The 24,731-nt window shown below is 45.2% G+C and overlaps 1 protein-coding gene across 5 annotated transcripts in view; it reads left to right on the top strand.

The window, feature by feature from the left end:
- Positions 1–24,731, top strand: part of PRLR (prolactin receptor) — a 147,576-nt gene that overhangs the window by 33,228 nt on the left and 89,617 nt on the right. For 2 of the 5 annotated variants that reach the window (XM_066244301.1, XM_066244313.1), the window contains exon 1: positions 15,105–15,232. The exons of 2 other annotated variants lie outside the window; for them this stretch is intronic. The gene's annotated coding sequence lies outside the window, so the exon portion shown is untranslated. Of the gene's footprint in view, positions 1–15,104; positions 15,233–15,639; positions 15,766–24,731 lie in introns of those variants that run through there. One more of the 5 variants, XM_066244314.1, reaches the window with a different exon arrangement.

The following is a 24,731-nucleotide window of genomic DNA, read 5'->3' as shown; positions in this document are numbered from 1 at the left end:
TCATGTGTGGAACTGTTCAGTCCAGTCCTTGGAATTTGTGACGGTTCCCATATTGTGTAAAAATCTTTTGAATCTCATACAAATTCATTATTTTCTCCTAAGATGATGTCTTTTATGTCTACTAGGAAAGCATTTAACTCTCACATTATAGGTCATTGTTCCTTGCGGTAAGTAAGATTGAAGATTGTGAGTCTTCAAAGAATAACATTAAAAAACCCAGAAGATAAGACTGGGCGGTCAGCACAGCTTTAGAAGCAAGCATTCTGTAGTACCTCCGCGTTGCACAATGAAAATCCCAAGCCCTACTCCCTCAGGAAACGGGTTTACCCTAGTCATAAGATTCAAAGCATAGCTAAACATTCCATCAGCATGTGTAAGTATGTATCATATACTCTTAGCCAGGATACTTTTCTAATCCAGAGGTAAGGCAACAGATTTAAATTCCAATCTTTTGAGAGAAAAATTTCACACACAATTATCCTTTGAAATACGTTTTCCCTAAGGCATCATGAAAACATTGCCCCATAAATCGTTTCTAAGAAGCACATATGTCCTTCCCTTTGATGAGTTTTCTTATCACCACCAGTAAAAAATAAGAGCTGTATTGTTCTCTTTGTGACCCTCAAAAATAAAAAATTCAGTTTTGACTTTCTCAATCTTGACTTGCAAAACCAAGGATATCAAACAAAGACAAAGGTTCAAGGAGAAAAATGTCAAGCACTTGCCCAAAGAATTTAGTATACCGATGATGATTTTTTTGATGAAGACTCAAACTTTCTATGTTTGTCCAATAGGTGAAAAGAGGATCTTTGTTATTAGAAATTATATTCAAGAAGGAAGTTCATCCCACTACTAGTTTACTTACCCCATATGAATTATTGCTCTTTTTACAAGGATGTTTGACAAGTTATTAGCAAAGCTGTGTTAGTGCAACACAGAGCCCCTTCAGATCAGTATTAACAACTACTGGACCATCATTTAGTAATTTTTTACTCCCCTCTACTCCATAAGTGGTGGATAATACTTCAGACCACAAATGGGCAGAATGGTGTTGGACCCAAAGTCTTGGCATGACAGAGTGATTTCCGCCTCCTTGTGATAATTTCAGACACAATATAACAATTCCTAACTATGGTAGAAGCTCAAGAAATCTTAGTTGCTAATCTCTTTTCTTTCATCCAGTGGGTCTTGCTAGTTACACACTCAGCAGAATGTCCTGTTGAGCAAGCACCTTTTGTGGACAATATCACCTCTGGCATAGCCACATACTTGATGATATCTTAAGGATTTTTTTAACCATTTTTTTCCAAGAGTCCAACTTCTATAGCATAACAATTTATTCAGTTTCCTACTTCTTCAGAAAAGGATAGTTTAAAGCCCTGGCCAGATAGCTTGGTTGGATGGAGCATTGTCCCAGAGTGCAGAGGTTGTCAGTTCAATTCCCCAGTCAGGACACATACAGGAACAGTTAGGAAGGAAGGAAGAGAGGGTGAGAGGGAGGGAGGAAGGGAGGGAGAGAGGGAGAGAGGGAGGGAGGGAGGGAGGGAGGGAGGAAGGAAGGAAGGAAGGAAGGAAGGAAGGAAGGAAGGAAGGAAGGAAGGAAAAGACAGCTTAGTCTTTCTGAAAGATCATTCTTAAACAAGGGAGCTTGTAAGGCAACATGTCAACAAGGTGGCCAGTAATCAGGGCTCCTTCCAGAGCCAGATGAAAGATAAGGTTGGCTCAGATACTATCCTCTCTCTAATGCCTTTTCAGAGCAGAATCAACCAGATCACAGGATCTACCATGACAATGAGAAGCCATGGAGATTTATAACATGTTTAAGAACAAGAACAAGAATGGGGTCATTATACAACATCCCTGCTTGGATTGTCAAAGGGCACATGCTCCATTAATAGAGGAATTTCCGCTGACGTTTTTAGGGTCACATAAAATAATTGCCATTTGAATGTTTTCATTCAGGCTTTCAGGGGATTATAGGAATGTGCTAAGGCTGTACTGCATTTATGTTTTTAGGAAGAGCTTCATTAAAATATCTTATATTGTTAGCTTACTTTTAGACAGAGACCCTCATATATTTTTCTAAGGTAGAAAGGAGGCACATTATGATCACCATTCTTAATAGATTTATATAATTTATTCATTTAATCTGTCAATTGTTTGAAAATAGCTGTTGTACTCCCCCTATATGCTGGACACGATGCTAGGCATCAATATAAAATAGTACCCCTTCCTCACCTTCAAGAAACACACAGTCTGATGGAGAGAGCTGTAGCACAGTCTCGGACATGAGTAGGGGTAGTTACTGAATGGGGAAAAGTAAGGAAAAAGAAGATTTTACAGAGGAAATTGCACGAAAACCTCACAGTGATTCACATGTTCCTTGTATTTGGGGCAATAGAAAGTAGTTTGATGGGCAGAGCACACAAAGAAGAAGTGAGACATGAGAGTAGGTTGGGGTCAGACTGTAAAGAACTTTAAATGTGCTGAGCAGTTGGATCTGTGACTTGGAGAGTTTCAGTTCTTCAGCTTGGAAGACTTGAAGTCAGGCCTCTTGATTCTTAGGCATGCTCTTCTGTGTTGTATTATACTGGGTTTGACTAAAGATCACTCCATACAATTTGTAAAGCCAGTAGCCACGGCCACCATCACAGCTGCCTGGCCCATGCAGGTTTACATTTGATTCGGACAGATGGTAATAAAACAACAAAGCCAAGAACTGGTGGGCCATCATCTTTAATCCTAGCTTGCACCCGGTGGGCAAGAAATATACACAGTGGGAAAACACTTCCCTTTCCGTTCAGGGCTCCCAAAGCCACTGATTATCCGAGTTTCCTGGAATCAAAGTTTTCTACCTCACCAGCCTATTTACCTCTGTCCCCCATCTCCTTGTCCCTGCACAAACTCTGGACAAACTGGCTTCTCCTTCAGCACTCTGCCATCTTGGCTGCTTCTCCTCTCCTCCACGTGGCCTTCCTCTGCTCTCCTCCTGCATGGGCTCCTCTGCCCCATTTTATAGTGTAGAAATCAAAATCTTTAATCCAATATACAAACAAGGAAGTCTCTGATAAAAAGTCACTTATCTGAGACATAATGGGATTCCTCATGAGAGTACACCACCCACTATCATGCAACAGTCAAGGGTGTGGGGAAAAGCTTAGTCTTAAAACTAAGCCTTAGGCTATAACAACCCTGCCTGCTTACAGCCTGTCCCCCACACCCAATGCAAACTATAAGCAAGCAAACATATATATCATATTTACACTTATTTGACCAACACAATTACATAAATTACCTGTTAAAAGCAAAGTGAATTCTCTTATTATCTCTATCTCACAGATGAGGAAACTGAAGCATAAAAAAGTTAAGTAGATTAAAGTCACACAACTAGTTGGGTGATCCCAGGCAATCTGACTGGCTTCAGAGTCTCTGTCTTAATTATAACACCTTACCCTCTTTTTTTTTAATAAATTTTTATTAATGATAATGGGATGACATTAATAAATCAGTGTACATATATTCAAAGAAAACATGTCTAGGTTATTTTGTCATCAAATTATGTTGCAAACCCCTCGCCCAAAGTCAGATTGTCCTCCATCACCCTCTATCTAGTTCTCTGTGCCCCTCCCCCTCCCCCTAACTCTCTCCCTCCCTCCCTCCCATGTCCTCCCTCCCCCCCCACCCTTGGTAACCACCACACTCTTGTCCATGTCTCTTAGTCTCATTTTTATGTTCCACCAATGTATGTAATCATGTAGTTCTTGTTTTTTTCTGATTTACTTATTTCACTCCTTATAATGTTATCAAGATCCCACCATTTTGCTGTAAATGATCTGATGTCATCATTTCTTATGGCTGAGTAGTATTCCATAGTGTATATGTGCCACATCTTCTTTATCCAGTCTTCTATTGAAGGGCTTTTTGGTTGTTTCCATGTCTTGGCCACTGTGAACAGTGCTGCAATGAACATGGGGCTACATGTGTCTTCACGTATCAATGTTTCTGAGGTTTTGGGGTATATACCCAGTAGAGGGATTGCTGGACCTTACCCTCTTTTGATATAGAGAGTTTTACTCATTTGTCTGAGTTCTAATGATGCTGCTGTCAGCAAGTAAGGGTTGCTTTCCAGAATAGATTCATAACTGGCCGAGTTTGAAACTGAAAGGTTTGATGTCTATGATGTCTTCGAGACAAGGAATGAAGGATACCCCCTAGTCATTTCTTCAAATATCTTTTTCTTTACCCCTACTTGGTTATTTCAAAGCAGACACCTGGAACTGGACATCTTCACCCTGTTAAGGGCAGAGAAGTGCTAGAAGGATCTTAAAAGGGTATTAACAGATTTGATGAGATCTCTTAGCTGCTACAAATACTACAATTGTATTTACTACACAAGACATTGAAAGTGAAAGGTCAAACATCTCAGAAAAACATTATGTGCCTGATAAATATTGGTTATTTGGTTTTGCTTAAAATTCCAGGTAGACAATGGAAAAAACATTGGGTGTAAGCTGAAGTCACAACAGGACAAACAGGTTCTACAACTATTTCTCTTTGGCTTTGATTTCCATAACATCCAAACAGTCCTTAGGGCTGTCTTCTTAACTTTGCCCTCATCAGAGGAGTAGGATATTTTCCTTGGATGCCCAAATGTTAAGTGTACTCTTACAATGTGACTCAAATATTGTGCTTTTACAATTCATGTACTGTGCTTTGTATATCTATAGCTCTTCAATACCTTACTAAGAGTTAGTATTTGCTGAAAGTTCAGCATCAATGATTTATAATGTGGGAGGAAGAGTTACTCCAAAAGCTGGACCCAGCACAGTGGGAATTGTGACAGCAGGACATATCTAACAATGGAAAGGAAAGCTTTCAATTAACTAGTATGGTGATACACCACAACTGCTATGAGAGGGACTGACCTCCTTTTCCCCAGAAGTGTTTGAGCAGAAACTGAATAAAGATTGGAGGCGGCCTAGCGTGCGGAGGACCCGGGTTCGATTCCCGGCCAGGGCACACAGGAGAAGCGCCCATTTGCTTCTCCACCCCTCCGCTGCGCTTTCCTCTCTGTCTCTCTCTTCCCCTCCCACAGCCAAGGCTCCATTGGAGCAAAGATGGCCCGGGCGCTGGGGATGGCTCTGTGGCCTCTGCCTCAGGAGCTAGAGTGGCTCTGGTCGCAACATGGCGACGCCCAGGATGGGCAGAGCATCACCCCCTGGTGGGCAGAGCATCGCCCCTGGTGGGCATGCCGGGTGGATCCCGGTCGGGGCATGTGGGAGTCTGACTGTCTCTCCCTGTTTCCAGCTTCAGAAAAATGAAAGAAAAAAAAAAAAAGATTGGAGGGTGATACTACACTGGAGTAACAGCATGATGTCTGAGATTGGACTCGGATGACCTCTGAAGGTTCCTCTAGCTCTAAAGTATCATGAAACAATGTACAAGCACAGACAGGCACAAAGAACTTGGCGTTTTGCTTTATCATACTCACCCATTCCGTAAGGAAAAGGATACTGGAAGTAGCTATCATCTTCATGCTCATTTTGATAACTCTTAGATCTTAATATATGTTGCATATATGGCTATATAGGTTTACGTATCTGGGTGTGTGACTGGCAAACACCTTCATCAACATCTCATTAATCCCCTGACCATCTTTGCAAAATAGAACATGGAAAGGTATTTCTGTGATTATATTGTGGGTGAAAACCTGAAGTCTGGAATCTCCCCACATCAGCCTTGTTGGGCAGATAAAATATATTATGCTCACTTTGTTAAAGATGGTGCTGCCCACGTGGAAGCCCGTAGCCCAGATGATAATATTAGTTGCTCTTCTTGCTTGGGATAGGTGTGATTATATTAATGTGTGTTGGGGGATGGGCTGCAGACAGGCGGGGTCGTTATAGCCTGGGGCTTAGTTTTGGGACTAAGCCTTTTCCACCCTAAGTGACTTTGTATCGGAGACTTCCTGGTTTGTATATTGGATAAAGGTTTTGATTTCTATACTATAAAATGGGGCAGACCGGAGCTTGCTCTCTCTCAGTTCCTGAGATTAGCATTAGAGAGAAGAGCAGAGAAAGGCCACGTGGAGGTGAGGAGAAGCAGCTAAGATGGTGGAGTGCTGAGGGAGAAGCCAGTTTGTGCAGAGTTTGTGTAGAGAGAGGAGATGGGGAAAAGAGGTGAATAAGGCTGGTGAGCTAGAAACCTTTGATTCTAGGAAACTCGGATAAGTCAGTGGCTTTGGAGCCCTGAATGGAAAGGAAAGTGTTTTCCCACTGTGTGTATTTCTTGCCTGCCGAGTGCAAGCTAGAATTAAAGCTAATGGCCCACCAGTTCTCAGCTCTGTTGTTTCATTACGTTTTGTCCGAATCAAATGCGAACCTGCATGGGCCAGACGGCAGTGATGGTGGCCATGGCTACTGGCTTTACACGCCTGTTTTGGGGCTGTTGGTTGTGGTCCTTTGGATAAAGTCCTTTATTTCATATACAGACATTTTGTTCAGTTTTAATTACAATGGAAACTCCTTGAGGGGAGGGGCTCTGGTGGATAACTTTCTGTGGAGAGCTTTTAGCTTTTGTTTTGTCACCCTAAAATGTATTGTTCTTGGTCAAAGGTTCCCCTTTGGGCCATTTCCTCACACATGGCAAATATTTAAGAAGCACGTGTGAAATTGAGTTGTCATCCTAACACTTCCTGATCTGTTTGGTCAGAGCAAAAGGAGACTATGCCCAACTTACATCCTATGAAACAGGTACAAGCCCAGGTGTCCCAGTAGCAGAGCAAAGACTGATAGGATGCTACCAGCAGTTATATGATGGAAATACCAAGATAGATGTGCCTGGATGACTAAACAGGACTTCCCTCCATTAGTCAGCTCTTGCCTGGGTCAAATGATAAATTTCTCAGAATCACTTGCCAAACTGGATCCAATTCTTGTCGCCTTAGGGAGGCTGTATAAAGCAGAGGTGACTACTAGGTTGAAAAGAGAGTTGGTTTGTTTTCCTGTTGCACTGTTGAGCGGGAGTGATAACGGGTTAGCTAAACCTTGCTGGAAAGCCAAAAAAAATGAAAAAGAGATTCAAAGTCCTCTACTTAAACATGAGTTCCCCTGAAGAATCCTTTTCTTTCTGCTTTGACTTTTCTTATATAAGAAATCTCACTCCAGGATTAAGCACATATTTTGGGAGGTCATGGTTTTGCAAGAGACTGGGTCATGTATTTCCAAGTCAGTGATGTCCCTAGGAACAGAGTGTCTTCTTAGAACTGCTGAAGTTCCTGAGGCTCCTTGGTAGAGACAAAATCAAGTAAATAAGCACACTTCCTAGAGCCTTTCTGTGTCCCAAGCCTGCAGAGCCCTTACCTCTTGCTTTATTCATTTGCAGGCACCAGCCTTTCTGCAAGCCATCAAGCGCTCATTGGTGTCTGTCACTGCTGAGACGACCCCCAAAACTGACCTCTGCCAACTCTGGGGAAAACCCAACCTTTTCTTCCCTTGCCCCTTCCTCACTTTCTCTTACTCCCTTGCCCCAAAGCAAGGCTTGGTCTGCTCATGTCACTCTCATTATGGATTCTTAAGATGGCACTGAGGAAGTGAGTGGTGGAACCGGTGTATGTTTTATGCAGCTTCCCTGAATCACAAAAGAGGGGTCCAAGTTTGTAACCACTCTTACAAGGTAGAAGCTTCTATAGCAACTTACTTTATTGTGTAAGCACAGGAGAAGTAGAGAAGGTTTCCAATGGCAAACTTCTTCCCACTCCTACTCCACCTATTCTTTGTAGAATAGTACTTATAGGGATTTATTTTTTATCCTATTGTCACAGCAACTCCAAGAAATAAATATTTGTAACTTCCTTTTTTGGAGATGAAGAGATAAAGTCAAAACAGTGACGTGGCATGTCCATGGCCACGTGGCTGATAAGCTGCTGGGCCTGGGCTTAGACACTGGTTTTATGACAGATGCCTTGTCCAGTGCCTTTTTTCTATCCAATAGCCACCTTCCCAGTGCCGTGGAGAAAATCAAAGTCTGGGAGGATAAATTGCAACAACGACAATAATAAAATTAATAAATGAATTCTTAGCATTTGCTATGTGCTAGATTCTAAACTCATAAATTTATATGCGTTATTCCTTCTACTTTTCAAAATTTTTGAGGGCGTCATTGTCATCCTCATTTAAAGAAGAAACTGGGTTTCAGAGAGCATAAGTGACTTGCTCACAGTTGCACAGACTGGTAGAGAACGAAGTCATCTCTAGACCTGAGTGTTGAGCCACGGAATTTACTTGTGGCCAACAGCTAAATATTAGGAGAAAAAGTAGGGCCTTGTGAACAGAGCCCTGGGCAAGGATGGAAGACCTGAGGTTGAGGTCTGCCCCTGCTCTTATTCATCTGTGCAATATTGGGCAAGTCTGTAACCCCTCGGTCAGACTGTTGGCTCCTTATTATAAAATGAGCCTCATTCTATAGTGGCCTGATATCTCTCAATGGAGGTTCCAGGCAGGCTAGACATGCCTAGGGTTTCTCTAAGCTGGAGAGCACCAAACAAAAGCAAGGCACCCTTCTTAGTGGTCAAGTTAGAACTATAGCCCTGGGTCATGACACTTCACAGCAGGGCCCAGAAACTGGCCTCTTCCCTTGATCCCTTACTCCACCCACAGCTGCCAGATCAACTTGTTTAAGAAGATATTTGTCATTGAGCATGTGTCCATAAACTTATCTCCCTTTCCTTACAATATAAAAACTCACTAAGTGAAATTCAGCTACATTTTACGAGGAGTATATTTCTGAGCACCCTCTCGTTGGCTACTGGGCAAAGCAGCTGTCAGTCAATAAACTGGATTAGTCACTGTCCTAAGAGTGTTTAAGTTCTAAGAATTACTAACAACTTTCCTCCACCCTAGAGTAAACAAGACTTTTAGAGGGAAGATCCTGAGGCAGCTTGTGGCCAAGACGGAATTGATTTGCTCTTGTGCCAAAGGTCATTGCTGTCATGAGAGCTGCCACTTACCAACTGACTCGTATGAGACAGGTAGTGATATTATTTTCTATATTATATCGTATGAATTATATTACGTCTAACCCTCATGTTAGCTCTGTGAAGTAGTTTTATTCCCATTTTACAGAGGGAAAGATGAAGGTTCTGGGAGAACTGCTCAGGACCTCAGAGTTAGTGAGTTTCACACTGGTCTTCCTGCCATGTCATCTGTTCCCTGTCCTCAAACAACCAACCAATTTCAAAGTGACATTGCTCTTCCTGTGCTACCACTCATCAATCACCTGACCCATTCCGCCCGGAGATACCTGCTGCCATCACAGACCCCCTGAAGTTCTACAACTCATGCCCACAATTTGGGTGGGGTTTGGGCAATGACCAACTCCCGGTCCCTACCTTTTTAGGGGTTTTTTTTGAAAATTTATGAAAGCCTTTATTTCTCTTCTGTTTATCCAGTCATAGGTTTCAGTTTAGTTATGATGATAGATATAATGTTTTTGGAAATTTTGATCCCTTGGAGTACAAATTTGAAATTTGTGGAGGATAAGGAAGCTATACAGAATATAGTGGAAATTGAAATAGGCAAAATGTTCATTTCCAGGCTCATTTATAGGTTTCCAGTCACCTTATTTTGGAATATTAAGACAACCAGTGTAGTCACTGCATTACTCATGCAATCACCAGATTTTATTGAGAGAACTGTAAAGGGGAAAATGCAAAGAGTAAGAACATGTTGTTCTTTTTAATTATGAATGTTTGAAGAAAAGTTTTATTTTTTAGAAAATTTTAATTTCCCTAAATTTCACTCCCTTTAAGATAAATGTATAGCTATAGAAATGACACCTTGAAACCTTTCTCTATCATAACCGTTATCAAAGAAGATTAGAGGAAATTATAATTCCCAGCCTTATAGTCCCCACAAAGTAGGTCACAGCTCCTCCTCTCAGAAAATAAAGTTTCCCAACCTATATGTTATCTGCCTCACAGTCGTAACAACTTTCATATCTGGGATATCTTACACTAGAAATGTCCGCAAATTACACAGCCTGGCCCAGGGAGAGAACAGAAAGAAGGTTCACATCGGATTCTGTCTCTCAGCTGATCTTGCATTTCTCCTGTGGTGTTTGTTTCTTTACACTTAAGGGATGCCTGTTTATATGCAGGCTCTGTGAGACTCTAACATTTTGTTGAGTTTAAGGGTGAGACTAAGAGTTTTATGCATTTCCTCTTAGATTCCCTGTTTCTCAGGAAAAGCAGCCCAGTTCTGATGCTAGTGCTTCTTGCCGAGGGACCCTGCTTTCTGTGTCTTGTTTTGGCGAGCTGGACATGCAGCCTGGGGGGCACACAGCAGCACAGGTAGACACCGCATCCACCTCTTTAGAGCTTTGTGTTGCTGTAGTGGTGCGGGTTGCTATATAGGAGCAAAGGCTTCCAGGGCAGCAGATCAGCTGGCTTGGTGCATGGAAGCTTTCAGACTTCTTGTCATCAATGGATCATGGGACCAGCAGGTTACTTGTGGAGAGTGTCTGCAGTTCACCGAGGACACCACTAGCAGAGCCGCTGTAAACAAGCCCAAGTGACCGATTTTATAACCCAAGCCAGCTAGGCATTACATGTATACTTCTTAATGGCAAGAAGGAACAGGGAGGAGAGAGAAAACAAAGACTGAGTGGTGAAACTTAGTCATAAAAACAAAGCCGGAAACCAAAAAATTATTTCTTTCAGCAGCCCAAATATTTTCCCCTTTAAAAAACTGGAATCTCTTACTTTAATCGCACAAATACCAGAAAACAAAATAAAATTATATGGCCCATTTACTGTATAGTAGGGGCCAGAAAATTAGAATCCATGATTCACACTCGTATCTTTGAGAAAAGAAAAAGACAAAGAGAAGTTGAAAATGTCAGTGACCATTTGATGAAATAAAGAGACTTCTGTAAGCATCCCACCAAAACACACCTTTTGTCTGATGCCAAGCAGACTCAGTGAAGCCACTGAAGGTTGTCAGCTTTGCAGCTTTCCTGGGGACTGGAGGCATGTTCACAGAGTCCAGGGCAGCTATAATAAGTGTCATTTGTTTACTTTGGCAGGTGTAGAATGACTTTACTGAGTAATGCTCTGCTAGAGCCTAGGACCAGCACCATTTGAGCAAAAAAAAAAGAGAATTCTTTCCTGGGACAGTATTTTCTCAACCTTTTCTGCTCTCAGAGGGACCCTGAGGTACTGTAGGGCCAAGGGCCACCACCGTCATGACCATTCACATGCAAGTTCTCATTGAATTTGGGCAGATGGTAAAGAAACAGTGGAGCCAAAAAATGATGGGTCATTCCTTTTATTAAAGTCTGACACCAGCAGATGAGCAAACACATAGGGAAGACCGCTTCCCTCTCGTTCAGAGCTCCCAAAGCCCTGACACATTCTCCGGTTCCACAACCAGGAGAATCTTCTCCGGTTTCTCCTAGAATCAAAGGCCCCACCAGTCTCAGCGGAGCTTGCAAAGCCCCTCAGCTCTGGTTTCCCATCTGCACACCTTCTCTTTCCCTGACAACATGGCTTCTCCTTCAGAACTCGGCATTCTCTCTGCTCTCCTTGCAAAACTGCCCGGACCCACAAAGACCTCTCCTCCAGGAAACAGAAGCAAAACAATGGCCCCTCCTAAGCAGGAGTGCAATCTGCAATCAATTGCCCTGCTCTGAGGGCAAGCACATGCGTGGCTGCCCAGTGACATTTTTTAACAATAAAAGTGAGCAAACTCAAAAAATACAAATTTTACAGGAGATAAAAAGGAGAGCTGTGCTCCCTAAGATACTGCTCTGCCATCGGGGGTCCGAAGGGAGGTTGAAAGATAGTGTAAGAGGGATTGAAAGGCTGGCTAGAGAAACAGCCCATCAGCATCTACAATGCAACACTCCCACCACCATCAGGGCTGATATCAGAGGCTGGTTTTTCCTCTTCCCCGGGCAGGCACTGCTCTTTCAGCTTGCCAGTCTCAGCCCCCATGCCGCTGCATGTCCCATGCCGCTGCATGTCCCTGGGGGGCTGATGCAGGTCCGAGGTGGCAAACACAAGTGGGAGGGGAACCCTGAACCTGGCCTTCAGGGAGCTTTGGTTCAGTCCACAAAATGAGTAAGGATTCATGCTCTGCGTGCACTCGCCGGTGACAGAGGCTGCCCCAAAGGGGTAGGTCTCAGCCACAGGGCAAGAGCTCTCTCTTGGGTATGGTGCCAACTTAGTTGACTGGTTTATCTTCAGTCGCCACCCAGAATAAATGCCTTGTAGGTCCTTCTCTCCAGCCTTAAAGACTGAACGGGCATGATGAGGGGACTGGCAGTTGTGGTCGAGAGTGATAGGCCATAGAAGTTGAGCTGATGAGTGACATGTAGGCAAACTCAGCAAGAGCGACATTTGGTTGAGTCTTTAGGGCACAAGCCCTAAAGGACCCAGTCACTCCCAATCGGAGCAGTGAGGGAATCCTCCCACTGGGAAGACAGGCAGTTGGAGAAACCTGGGGAAGCAGCCAGAAGGGGAGGAGTTGGCCCTGTGGCTGACTAATGTGCAGAGACAGAAACAAAATAAAACAAAAATGATTGTAGCTTCAAACACTCCCAGTGAGCCCATGCCTCTCTCCAGGTCCTGTGGCAAAGCACCTGGGTGGAGCTGGCCTCACACCCTTTCTTTCCCGTTTGTCTTTTCATTTCTCCTCATGGCTAAAGTTCTTGTCAAATTGATTTAGCTTAGATTTTAAAAAGTTGAGGTCAGAGGAAACTAGTTCCCCAGGATCTACACGCCCCACCACGGAGGCCCATTCCCTAGGGAGGAGGGCTTGATTGGCCTCCTCTTGGTCCATTTGCAACCACAGTGGAGCATCCTGCCAGTGGCTTTGGGCTTCTGCCCGGGCTCTGGGCAGGAGTTCAGAGCCTCCCTTCTGCATGGCAGTCCTCATGTGGTAGCCTGAAAGATGGAGGAAGATTACTCAGTCTTCTGAGGAAGCACCCTCCAATAATTAGGGTTTTGGTTCTGCTTTTACTCACTGAGGCCCCAACCTACCCTCTTCACTATCCATTAGTCCCCTTTGTCCTTCTCCATGGGGGATAAGACTCCAATGGATGTCTGAAATCACAGACAGTACCAAAAACCATATATATTCTTGTTTTCTCCTATACATATATATTGAATAAGTGTGGTAAAGTTAATTTATAAATTAGACACGATAAGAAATTAACAGCAATAGCTAATAATAAAATAGAAATATAAAAATCCATTATCATAAAAGTTACATGAATGTGGTCTCTCTACCTTGCAAAATATTATACCACGCTGACCTTTCTTCATCTTGTGCTGATGTGAAATGATAAAACACCTGTGATGAGCTGCAGTGAGGTGAGTGACCTCCACATTGTGACACGGTGTTACACTACTCTTGGCCTTCTGACCAAACATCAAAAGGAGGACCATCTGCTTTGAGTGATCTGGGATTGTCGGGCCATGATGATGCTGATGGCTGGGTGATAGGAGCAGACGATGTCGATGGTTGCAGAACCCCAAAGGTTAAATCCTTTACTTCTGAGGTTTTCTAGGTAACATTCTGAAAATGTTACCACAGTCCATGGGTAACTGTAACCATGGACAGGGAACCCAAGGACAAGGGGATCTCCTGTATTCACTTTCCATCTAACCCCCTGGTACAAGACTCCTTTACCTTTAGACAAAATGGGCCAGGGCCAAACCAGTTTCACATTTCAGAGTGCGATTTTGTAAGAACCTCCAAGTAGGGCAGTCATTGGCAGCCTCCTCAAAGGAGCAAGACGACTTCTCCTGAATGCCATTGCAATAGTGTCCTTGAATAGCCAGGACCATTGACGGAACACAATGGGCCTCTCTGCTCCTTATGATAAAACCCATTTGACTTCTTTTCTTTCTGTTTTTCCCTCCTGGCACCAGGGACTTGTGATTTACCCTCACACAACCCTGCCATGTTTCCTTCAGAAAACTTGGAGCCCTTCTCCCAGGGTGTGACAGTTTACTGTGCCCTGGTCATCCTCTTATGCTGGGGGAGGAGGTAGAAGAGAACGCCATGCCTCGTGCTGCCACGTCCACGCCCAACATTATAATCCTCAATGCACCAGAGGAGGAGTGGCTGTGACCACCATGTGAATGAATGGCTGGCATAGGCAGTTTGAAGGAGATTATTTGAGTGGTAGCTCAAATGCCAGGCAGCCATTTGTTCACCAACGGTACTGAGTATCTACTATGTGCCAGGGTCTTAGGGCTGCGAAGTGGGTGAAACCACTGTGGCAAAAGCCTGGAAGTCAAGACTTGAAGGCAAGGCTCTCTTGGCCAGTGAGGGTTCTGTACTCAAGGCAGATGTCCTTGGGGTCCGTGGACTGCTTCCCTTGCTGGCTTTGCTGGGTGGAAGGGGTCTAGGAGGTGCTTCTGCTCAGCAGATAAAGCTTGGGGCAATCCCTTTGAGTCCTAATTGGCTTTAAACATCCCAAATGTGCCCGCCCTTCCATAGCTCCCTTTCCCATGTGTGCCCAGTGTCTGGGCAAGCAGACAGCAGGTGCATAAGGACCTTAAAGAGGAGGACTTTTCTCTCATTCCCTTTGCTTTTCAAGTTCCTCTGGTCACTTTCTCTCCTTTTATACTGTCACACTCTTGTCCCCTCCCGGAAAACTTGGCCTTCCATAGTGTGCAGACTCAGCATAGGCCTGTCTCTTGGTCATTTACAACACTTCTTATTCACAGGAGTTGATGGACTGCTTTTCTGGAAACTTGAGAATTAGCCGTTTCCTTCAGAATCAACTTTACTTGCTGCTTAGAACCTGTGAAAACCTAAGGTTTTTCACCATCTTTCACCCCAACCAAACCCAGTAGACATACGTGAGCAAATATACGTGCAGCCTTCCCCAGCCCTGAGCTCTGACCCTTGGAACCGACTGAAACAAAGTGTGCCCTCGTGTTTTCCAGCTGGGGATTGTCTGGCCTGCCCTCTCCCCATAACTGAACAGTGATAACAGTTCTCTGTGCTTTAATGTACAGATCAATCATTAACAGTGGGTTGTACTCCCCCAGGTTGTAAAAAAATGAATGGTCACAGTACCAGCGTTCTCCTGGTCAGTGTAAGAATGCACAGGAAGCTGTGATCTCAGTCTACTTGCCTTTAAGACTTTCAACCAAAATGTGGCAGATGCCACCCAGGTGTGTGAGCAAGCGGGGTTACAGACGGCAGGAGGTCCTCAGGTGAGAGACTCTGGTGACTTCACCTTTCTTTGTCAGCTTTGATTTGTCTCTTTCATCTTTCTCTTCTGGACCTGGGATAGGCAGGGGGTAGGGAGTGTGGTTAGGATATCAGTGGTTGCACACAGGTCGCAGGGCAAGGTCTGTATTTTAATCAGAGATGGGCAAGGAAATGGCAGGCTAATATAAAGACCAACATGAAGGCCCACACTGGAGCCTGAGTGTTCCAGGGAGAAAGTGTGGGCCTGGCATGAGGGTGAGATCAAAAGACCAGCATAAGAGACACAGCATTGTCAAAAGACAAACCAGCCTGGGGCCGTGGGAAGGAAGAAGCTGGGGAGGTGAGGGTAGGAGGGTGACTTGGGGGAGGGGAGGGTAAGAAAACACTGCAGAGTCAAAGTTGCATGGCGTGGATGTGAAATTGGGACTGTCCTCAGAACTCACTGGAAAGCAGAAAGGTAGAGAGAGGCCAGACTGTGCCCGGTGAGGAGCCACTGGAGCCCGTGCAGGGGACAGTCTGCGTGATCTGGACTGAGGTTTGTGTTTGTTTGTTTAATTTCAGTAGACTTCATTTTTTAGACCAGTCTTATGTTTACAGAAAAATAACACAGAAAGTACCAAGAGTTCCCATATCCCTGCACACAGACATCTCTATTATTACCATCTTGCATAAATGTGGTTTGATACAACAGTGAACCGCTATGGAGACATCAGTCGTTTCTCGAGTCCATGGTTTACACAGGGCTCACTCTTCGTGTTGTGCCATTCAGTGGGTTTTGACAAGCACATAATGTCCACATAGTCATCCCGCACAACTTTCCCCCAAACCCTTGGCAAACGCTGATTTTTCTCCTGTCTCTATAGTTTTATCTTTTCATAATGTCATATAGTTGGGATCATACTGTGTGTAACCTTTTCAAATTAGTTTCTTTCACTTAGAAACATACTTGTAAGTTTCCTCTGGGTCTTTTCATAGCTTGTAGCTCATTTCCCATTGTATGAATGTAGCACAGTGTGTTAATTTGGGCAGACTTTTCAATGAGATAAAATGCAGAAACTAGAGGAGGGTGGATGAAGATAATGCCACAGGGGTCAGCAGATGAGCTAAAAGCAAGAGGAGGAAGGTTCAGAGAAGTGGGAACAAACGTAGGTTCAGAGGCCTGAACTGACCCTAATGCAGGGTTTTGAGATCAGCGCTCCCTGGGCAGGGCCAGCTCCTCACCCACCTCCACCGGGCCTTCCTTGCTCTGATGGAAGTCTCATGACAACCAGAACCATGTTCACCTCATCCTGACAGCCCGACACATTTCAGACATCCAATAAATATTCATAGAATCAAAACATCCAAAACCTTTTCCCAGAAACACATTTGCCCGGCAACAGAAGACCTGGAGTGCCTGGAGTCGGCCAGTCACCTTGGCAGGTCCGGGTTGCGCACTGGGCTCAGACCCTCCGTGCTGTGGGGTGAGGCACAGCTTGCCTGGGATGCTCACCTCCTCAACCAAGATGCACCTGCCACCATCTGCACCTGCCTTGTGAGATGTTATGTAGACAGAACCAGAAGCAAGCTTTAGGGAGGCAGGAAAACCAAGGGAGAGCTCAGCCAACCTAACATACCAGGAGGAAAGGCCGTCTTACCACAGGATAGAATCTGGCTCTCCATACAGTAAGTTTTTCAGCCCAGTCCCAAGGCAGCAGAATTAGCCCAAACTGTCCCCGTGGAGCAGGAAGAGCAAACAGGGCACCCCAGGTGTTAAGGAGGATCTGTGAGAGGAAGATGCTCACATTCAAGAGGAGAGACAGGCTGTGTCTCAACAGCGACTGTCCCCTGTGTGGGAGCTGCTGGAGCCCCGCGGGCACGGGCAGCTAACAGTCTGGGTGGGAGGGGCCGGCTCTCCGGGGAGCTGCTAAATTGGCTCAACAACTGCAGAACCAAAGCAACTCACCAAGTAGGATTCACTAGCTGGATGGTGCTCCCTGCAACCCCTCCCCGGGCGATTCGCTGTTTAACATCAGGTTCTCTCCCAGAGCACGCCACTGGCATTCCTGGGTACCCACATCACTTTCTCTCGAAGTGATGAAAAGCATGAATGAGCCTGGTAAGATGATGAGAGCATTTGGCTTGGGATCTGTTGATAGCCTGCCCATGTTCCCATGTCTGTGCTGATGTGACTGACACGGTCAGCATGAGGGTGGAAAGCTCTGGAAAATTCTTATCCAAGGGGAAGAATGTGGTGGCTGCTTGGCCTAAGGCTGTATTGAACAGTGGACCCACACAGGGGCACACTGTGCTCCTTGTCCCGACTGCTACCACGTAACTAGACAAGTCAGAGAGGGTCGCTGTGGGCAGTTACTTAGACACAGGAGGTAGAAGTGGAGGCCACTAGATGGGGCAAGGATTAGCTGCTTTCCCACCTTGAAGCCCCTGCAATGGCAGGCCCTGAAGAAGGAGGAGATGTCCATAGGGAGAATGGCCCTGTGTTGATCCTGAGTGTCCCCAAGGTGCCAGCCTCTGAGCTCCTTCCGCCGCAAAGCATAGAAGTAGCCCAAACACCTCTACGTCACCAGAAATGCAAGCAGGGGAGATCTCAGCTTAAATCGCAGCATAGACTCAGCTGTGGGGACCACTGGCTAACACATCAGCATCAAGCCACTTCTGCTGTGTCTGGCTGGTCTCAGGGACATTTCTTACACGTATAGGCCCCCCGAGAACTACCACTAAGCTCTCTATCTCTGAAGTTTTCTGTGAGAAAAGGCAGGAGTGTCCGTCTGCCTGTCTTTTTGGGGCCTCTGCTGTCTGGGTGCTCGCCAGCACAGAGTTCTTGTCTGACTTGCTTGCCCATTTGCATTTGCCTTCATGTGGAGGGCTTCATGTGGAGGCAAAGTCCAATGTTTGGTAATACTGAAGAGAAAAATTAGATAGGGCTAGCTCGGTTACTCTGTCCCGGGAATACCGTTCATTCACCACGCAAATCCTCTCCCTCTCTCTCTTCCCATTCACACTTTCTCTGCCTGGCTCGCCAGCACACTCGCTAGTCTTACTTCCTTCTGTCTGAGTCTACACCTTTTCTTTCCACCCACCCCGCGTTCCTCAGTCACAGAGATGGGAGCACATGTAACATCCACCCATAACCTAAGTAAAACCTCAGCAAGGGGTCCAGGGTCCCCAGGAAACTGGGAGGAAGGTGGGAGAGACGGATAGGGCTGGGAACAGCACCACAAGTGGGTGCCGGCTCTTCCACAAAGAGCCCTGAATTTCTGGGGATGTAGCAAGATAAACATTCGTGACAGAGCCCAGAGCCACACCCTTACTATTTATAATATTAAACTATGGCTCATTCATTTACTCATGTGTTCACTCAACAAATGTTGATAGAGCACCAATTTTATAACAATGTAAGCTGTTGACAAATATAGTCCTTGTCCCCAAGAAGCTTGTGGGTGACGCAGGCACATGGACTACTAATGGTAACTTGCATGATGAAGTCTTTGGTTCTGAAAGACTCCAGGAAAACGGGTCTGCATGAGAAGTCCTGGAACTCAAGTGGCTGATCTGGGAAGGACTCATAAGGACTTGATACTGGAGCTGAGTCTTGATGGTCAAGTTGGGAGGAGCAGGAGAGAAGGGTGAGGCAGGAGCAAAGGCACCGAGAGAGCAGGGGGTAACTGGGGAAGTGGCGTGCACAGCAGTGGGGTCCCTGCGTGCTCAGCCCGGGAGAGGTCAGACCTGTGGCAGGGAGGCGGAGCCAACTCGGGGTGGGCTGGAGACCAGTAAGAGGGCGGAGTCTATGCAAAGGTATGGGAGAACCATGAACAGGGGAGATGCACGGTCAGATTTGCATTTACAGAGAAGTCCTGGCTGAAACGCGAGGAACAGTTTGGAGGGAACGAGACAGGTGACACGGAGAACACCAAGGAGGCTATTGCAGTACAATCGGCTGACAATGATGTTTCTCAAAGACTCCTTCTCCCTACCTCTCTACCTCAGACTTACTGTCAGAGGGAAAGGCAAAAATAATTCATTCGTTAATTGTGTCACTGTTGTGCATCAGTGATTATACTGGCTGTGCTTTACGGTCAGCGTGGTATAAAGTCACGAAAGCCAGCTTCCAGCGCTGCGAGACAGTTGATTCCTGTGCTTACTGGGTTTGTGTATCTGTGTTACAGCAGCCCAGGCAGCCAGTGTGGGTGGGCAGTATAGTCACCCTGCATTACACGTGGAAACTGAGGCTCAGAGAGCGTGAGTGCTTTCCCAGTGGACACAGCCTACCGGTGTGGGACCGATTGTTCCAGAATCTGTCTTCTTAACTGTAGTATTTAAACACAATTCTATTTTGTCCAAACAACCAAACACTTTTGCTTTGTAACAAAGCTTAATTTGGGCACAGTCCTATAGCAGAGGGAAAGGAATAAATCAACTCCTTAGTGGTCCATGATCTTTTCCTGGTGAGGCGACAGTCTAGCTCTAGCCCGTCACATTCGGCTACAGGACAAGTGTCTTCACAATTCTGTCTCTGCTTATAATCAAAGAGGAGATTTCCTCCCAGTGAAGACTGTGAGAATGTGCCAGGCAGCTGGGTCCCTGGGGATAGGCAAATGCTGGGCAAATACCAGCTTCTCCTATAGTTTAGGAAACAGATTCTGGAACAAATGGCTCCCCACTTAATCTCTCTGTGCCTCAGTTTCCACTTGTAACACAGGATAATTATCTTGCCCACCCATGTTATTTTGTTGAGATGCCATAGAAACTACCGCAAACTGAGAGGCTTAAGCAACAGACATGTATTGTCTCACCGCGTGAGAGGCTAGGAATTCAAGATGAAGGTGTCGGCAGCATTGGTTCCCTCCGAGGGCTGTGAGGCAGAAGCTGTTCCACGCCCTCCTCCTGGCTGCTGCTGGTTTGCTGGCACTCTTTGGCTTGTAGATGCAGCACCCTGGTCCCTGCTTTTATCTTCGCATGCAGTCTCCCTGTATGTATAGGTGTCCAAATTTCTCTTTTGACTGAGGACACCAATCATACTGGATTAGACTCTGCCTGAAGGTTTCATTTTCATTTGATTGCCTCTGTACAGATCTTATCTCCAGGCGAGGTCCCATTCTGAAGTAGTAGGGGTTAGGACTTCAATGGGAATTTTGGATGGATGCAATTAAACATATAAAAACCACCTAAGTAGAGTTTTCAATGACAAGTAAATGAATTCACTCCTGTAATACAGTGGCTAGCTCTTAGAAGCTCTCAATAATGGTAGAAGTAAAAACTTTCAGGTTACTAGACGTCAGGGTTGCAATTCCGCTGGTTTGCACAGGATGGCCTTGCCACTTATTAATGGCTTGTGTAGTGTCCTTGGTCAGGACTTCCACCACACCAGGTGTTTGGGATAACGCTTCTGGCTGGCTAAAAGGTGCGAGAGGAGAAGGGATAAGTCCGCAGAGGTCTGTGCTTGGTCTGCCCCGTACTGCATACTGTACCACGCAGCTAGCCAGCAAAGGCCTTGTCCTTCTGATGAGCCCACAGAAGCAAGCTTCCCCCTGTCAGTGGTTCATCCACACAGATCTTGGAAATAAAGCTTATTACAGCATGTTCTAGATGGGCCGATCTCAGGCTTGCTGAGGGAACAGCGGACGTGAATGAAATGTTTGCTCAGTTCGGTTCACTTTAGAATGAGCCCTTTAAAGAATAAATAAGGTCTGTTGACCTTGTATGTGGATGGCTAAACAAAGAAGGTGGCCCCAACTGAATTCCAGGTAAAGAGGAGTAAGAGGGAACCTCAGAGGGCAAGCTCTGAGAGCAGCCGGAGCTGCCTCTGGGGGCCCCCGTGCCCTGTGTGTAGAGCTTTCTGGGCACCACAAGGTTCTTCTTAGTGAGAGCCCTGACAGCTCTTGGTGGCTTCCCCCAGGTGACTGTAGTAGCAGGGGATTGAAGAGACAGCATGTGCCTGGGAGAGGGGGTGGCTTACCCAGTAGACCAAAGTCAAGCTGAGTTGCCAAGCAAACAGTGACTGGGGACATAGTGTTTCAGCTGAAGAAGATATCAGAAAGGCGATTGTCCACAGAGAGGTTTTGAGGAGCAGGACTTTGGTGTTGACTGATGTCCTATAACCCTTATCGCTGGAACATCAACTCCCTGACCTCCAAGGCCGAGACAAGGTCACCTTCTTCCAGGTAAACGGTAAGGATTCTGTACACCTGTGGTTAAACCCTGGACTGGGATGCTGGATGCCTGCTCCGATTCTGCTGCCCCAGAGCTCTGTGACCTTGAACAAGTGGTTTAACCTTTCTGGGCTTAGATTCTTCATCTATTATTTGGGCGGGGCAGGGTGGGGTGATGGCATGTGGAAGTCATGGATTCTTTATGCTAAAAGGGATGTTAGGAATCTAGTTCAATTTATTTGGTAGATAAGGCACCTAAGGCTAAGAGGTGAGGTGACTTGTCCCAGTTGTTGAGTTAATAAGGGAACCTTTTCTGGTAACAACAGTGATCCCTCTTTCGTTCATATTGTCGGAGTGTGTACATGTACCCCTCATGACAACCTTCTAAAGTAGATATTCTTAAACCTATTTTACAGATAAGGGAACTGGCTTATCCAAGATCCCCAGCTCCTGAGTAGAAAAGCCAGGACTTTGACTGTTAGTTTGGTGTTCTTCCTCCTATAAGCCAGCTCCCTCCAATGACCCTCAGAAAATGCCAGCCACGTGTCACATTGGGTTTCCATTTTAAGCAGGTATCAACCTCAGCATGAGCAAGAGGCTGATTGTTGAGAGCAGACAGGTCTACTACCACAGGGGTGGTAACAGGCAAGCCAGAATTCTTATTCTAAATAGCTGTGGAAAAGTCCTGTGCATCTTCACAGTGGAAACTAGTTTTCATTGGGAAATGAGATTTTCATGTCTGACGTTAGAAATAAACTGCTTAATCAAGGATAGAGCAAAGCAAGTTAGCCAGGTGTACCTTATGGTAGGTGGGGCGGCAGTGGGTTTTATACTGGCTTTCCTGCCCTCCCCCTGTCATACCTTACTTAAAGGGCCAGGTGCACCGGAACAGCCAGAGCACAGGTTTCCCGAATAGCACCAGCACTTCTTAGGCTCTTAGGGGAGAGCCACTTCCTGAGTAAACTGGGGCTTCCATTAAGGCAACAATGCCTTCTCTGGGTAAAGAAGAGATACCCTCCAAGAGCTCTGCAGGGTGAGTGTGAATTAGGTCTAGTCTAGACGTTCAGCTGGAAGTCTTATTGGACATCACATTGATGTCATGCTGGGAGAGCCACGAGGTGAAGTTATCTGTACTTGTTACCCCAGCACCGTCCAGTAGAGATATAATGCACTATTGTGGTCGGAGAAACTTTCATCCTGCTCTCAATATTCTGAAAAGAAACAGATGACAGCAAAACATAATCCTGACTGCCCTCTTCCCCCACCCAGCCTCTCACCACGGTAATCAAGGGCTACTCTTAGAGTGATAAGGACACCTGCCCCAAGTGGAGACAATCGTTGTCATTCCTGGAAGAGCTTCACCTCTCATTCTCAGCAGTGTGTTTGTAGAACTAGAATTTTTGCCTTCCATCAGTGAGACTGCCCCTGCTAGGACTTCCAGAGTTAATGATTAACAACCAAACAAATGCACAGGGAGGCCCAACTAGGGAGCTTGTGTTTTCTAGGACCATGTTCCCATGTGGACTTCACCCCCCCATGTTATTCTTCCTTGGGGCCCAGGACAGAGAGACAAACACTGAAATTACCACCTGCCATTTCAGTTAGATGACACCCAGGGAACTCACTAGGGAGATTTTTCTAGAAAAGTGGACTTGCCTATTTAATGTATCAACCACACAGGTATCTCAGAAGAATAAAATCACACGACCTTAGAAGGAACTGGGTAGTCTGGCTTGACTTGGGAAATATTTAATGATAGCCTTATTCATTGTAAAAATGACTCTGAATGATGGTAAACTCTTAGGAGATTGGATTTACTGGTTTTGTATATCCACCATGAAATGAACACATCCTGGAATTTAGGTTGGAAGAATGTGGGAATTCATTTTGTCCCTTCTCAGTGTATGGATGAGGCCTCTGAGATGAAAGGGAAAAGAAAAAGAATACATTCACCCCTATGTTTATTGCAGCATTATTTACAATAGCCAAACTATGGAAGCAGCCCAAGTGCCCATCAGTAGACAAATAGAAAAAGCTGTGGTACACACACACACACACACACACACACATAATGGAATATCACTAGGCGATAAAAAAGAATGAAATCTCACCATTTACGACAGCATCAGTGGACCTAGAGGGTATAATGCTAAGTGAAATAAGTTGGTCAGAGAAAAACAAATACCACGTAATTTCATTTTTATGTGGAATCTAAAGAGCAAAATAAATGAACAAACAAGATAGAAACAGACTCATAGACACAGAGAACAGACTGATGGTTGCCAGATAGGGTGTGAGTTGGGGGACTGGGTGAAAAAGGTGAAGGGATTAAAAAGTACAAATTATTAGTCACAAAAGAGTCACAAGGATGTCAAGTACAGCATAGGGAATATAGTCAGTAATATTGTAATAATGATGGATGGTGCCAGGTGGGTACTGGAAATATTGGGAGGAACACTTAATAAAATATATGACTGTCTAACCACTATGCTGTACACCTGAAACTAATACAAAATAATATTGAAGGTAAACTGTAATTAAATTTTTTAATTAAAAAGTATTACTTAAATGAAAGACAGTCCAAGTCTAAACAGCAAGACCATTAGCTCATAGGTCAGTTCATTTCTTGCCCAAGGGGACCTGAAATCCAGGGGTGCTTCATGATATCCCATACCAGTTGTTTCACTAAAGTCCTTCAAACAGTTGTCTGAAAATTTTTTAGACAAAACTTTCTGTATGATATAATACAGAGGCAGGCTTTGGCCCAAATCATGCCAGGATATCATCATTCTGAACGAACAATAACACCTCCATCAGCGGAGCAGTTATGACACGGGCGGCACTGCTAAACTGAGCAGGAGCAGCTGGCTCACCTCACAGGTCCCTCATGAATACTCCTGTCATTTGGAAGGCTGAATAAATACATGCAAATACTTAGAACTCCCCAACCCAAGCGCACTACCGGCTTGGGGGAGTCCCTGCTTTGGCCAAGTGGAACATGCCCCGTGCAGAAGGGAAGGAGGCAAGTGTGGGCAGGGTTGACGGCACAGGCAGACACAATAGGCGAGCATTTGTGTGGTGCAGTGACACCCATGCCACACGCACATCTAACTCCTTGCAGTCCAGTCAGACAGGTTCCTCTCCTTATGTTTCATCTTGAAAGTTTACAGGTGTCTCAGTTAAGGGCAAATGTGCTTCTAAAGGATAAACTTTTCATTAGCCAACCATTTTCAACAATTCTTTTACATCGTCCCAGGAATTTAAAAGAGCTAAGTCATACAGGTTAGGACACACACACACACACACACACACACAAGGCAAACCCTCTGATGCCTGTAAATTTAGGCCCTAA

This window comes from Saccopteryx bilineata, chromosome 1, assembly GCF_036850765.1.
Source record: "Saccopteryx bilineata isolate mSacBil1 chromosome 1, mSacBil1_pri_phased_curated, whole genome shotgun sequence".
NCBI classification, from domain to species: Eukaryota; Metazoa; Chordata; class Mammalia; order Chiroptera; family Emballonuridae; genus Saccopteryx; species Saccopteryx bilineata.
This window is presented reverse-complemented; position numbering and strand designations above follow the sequence as displayed.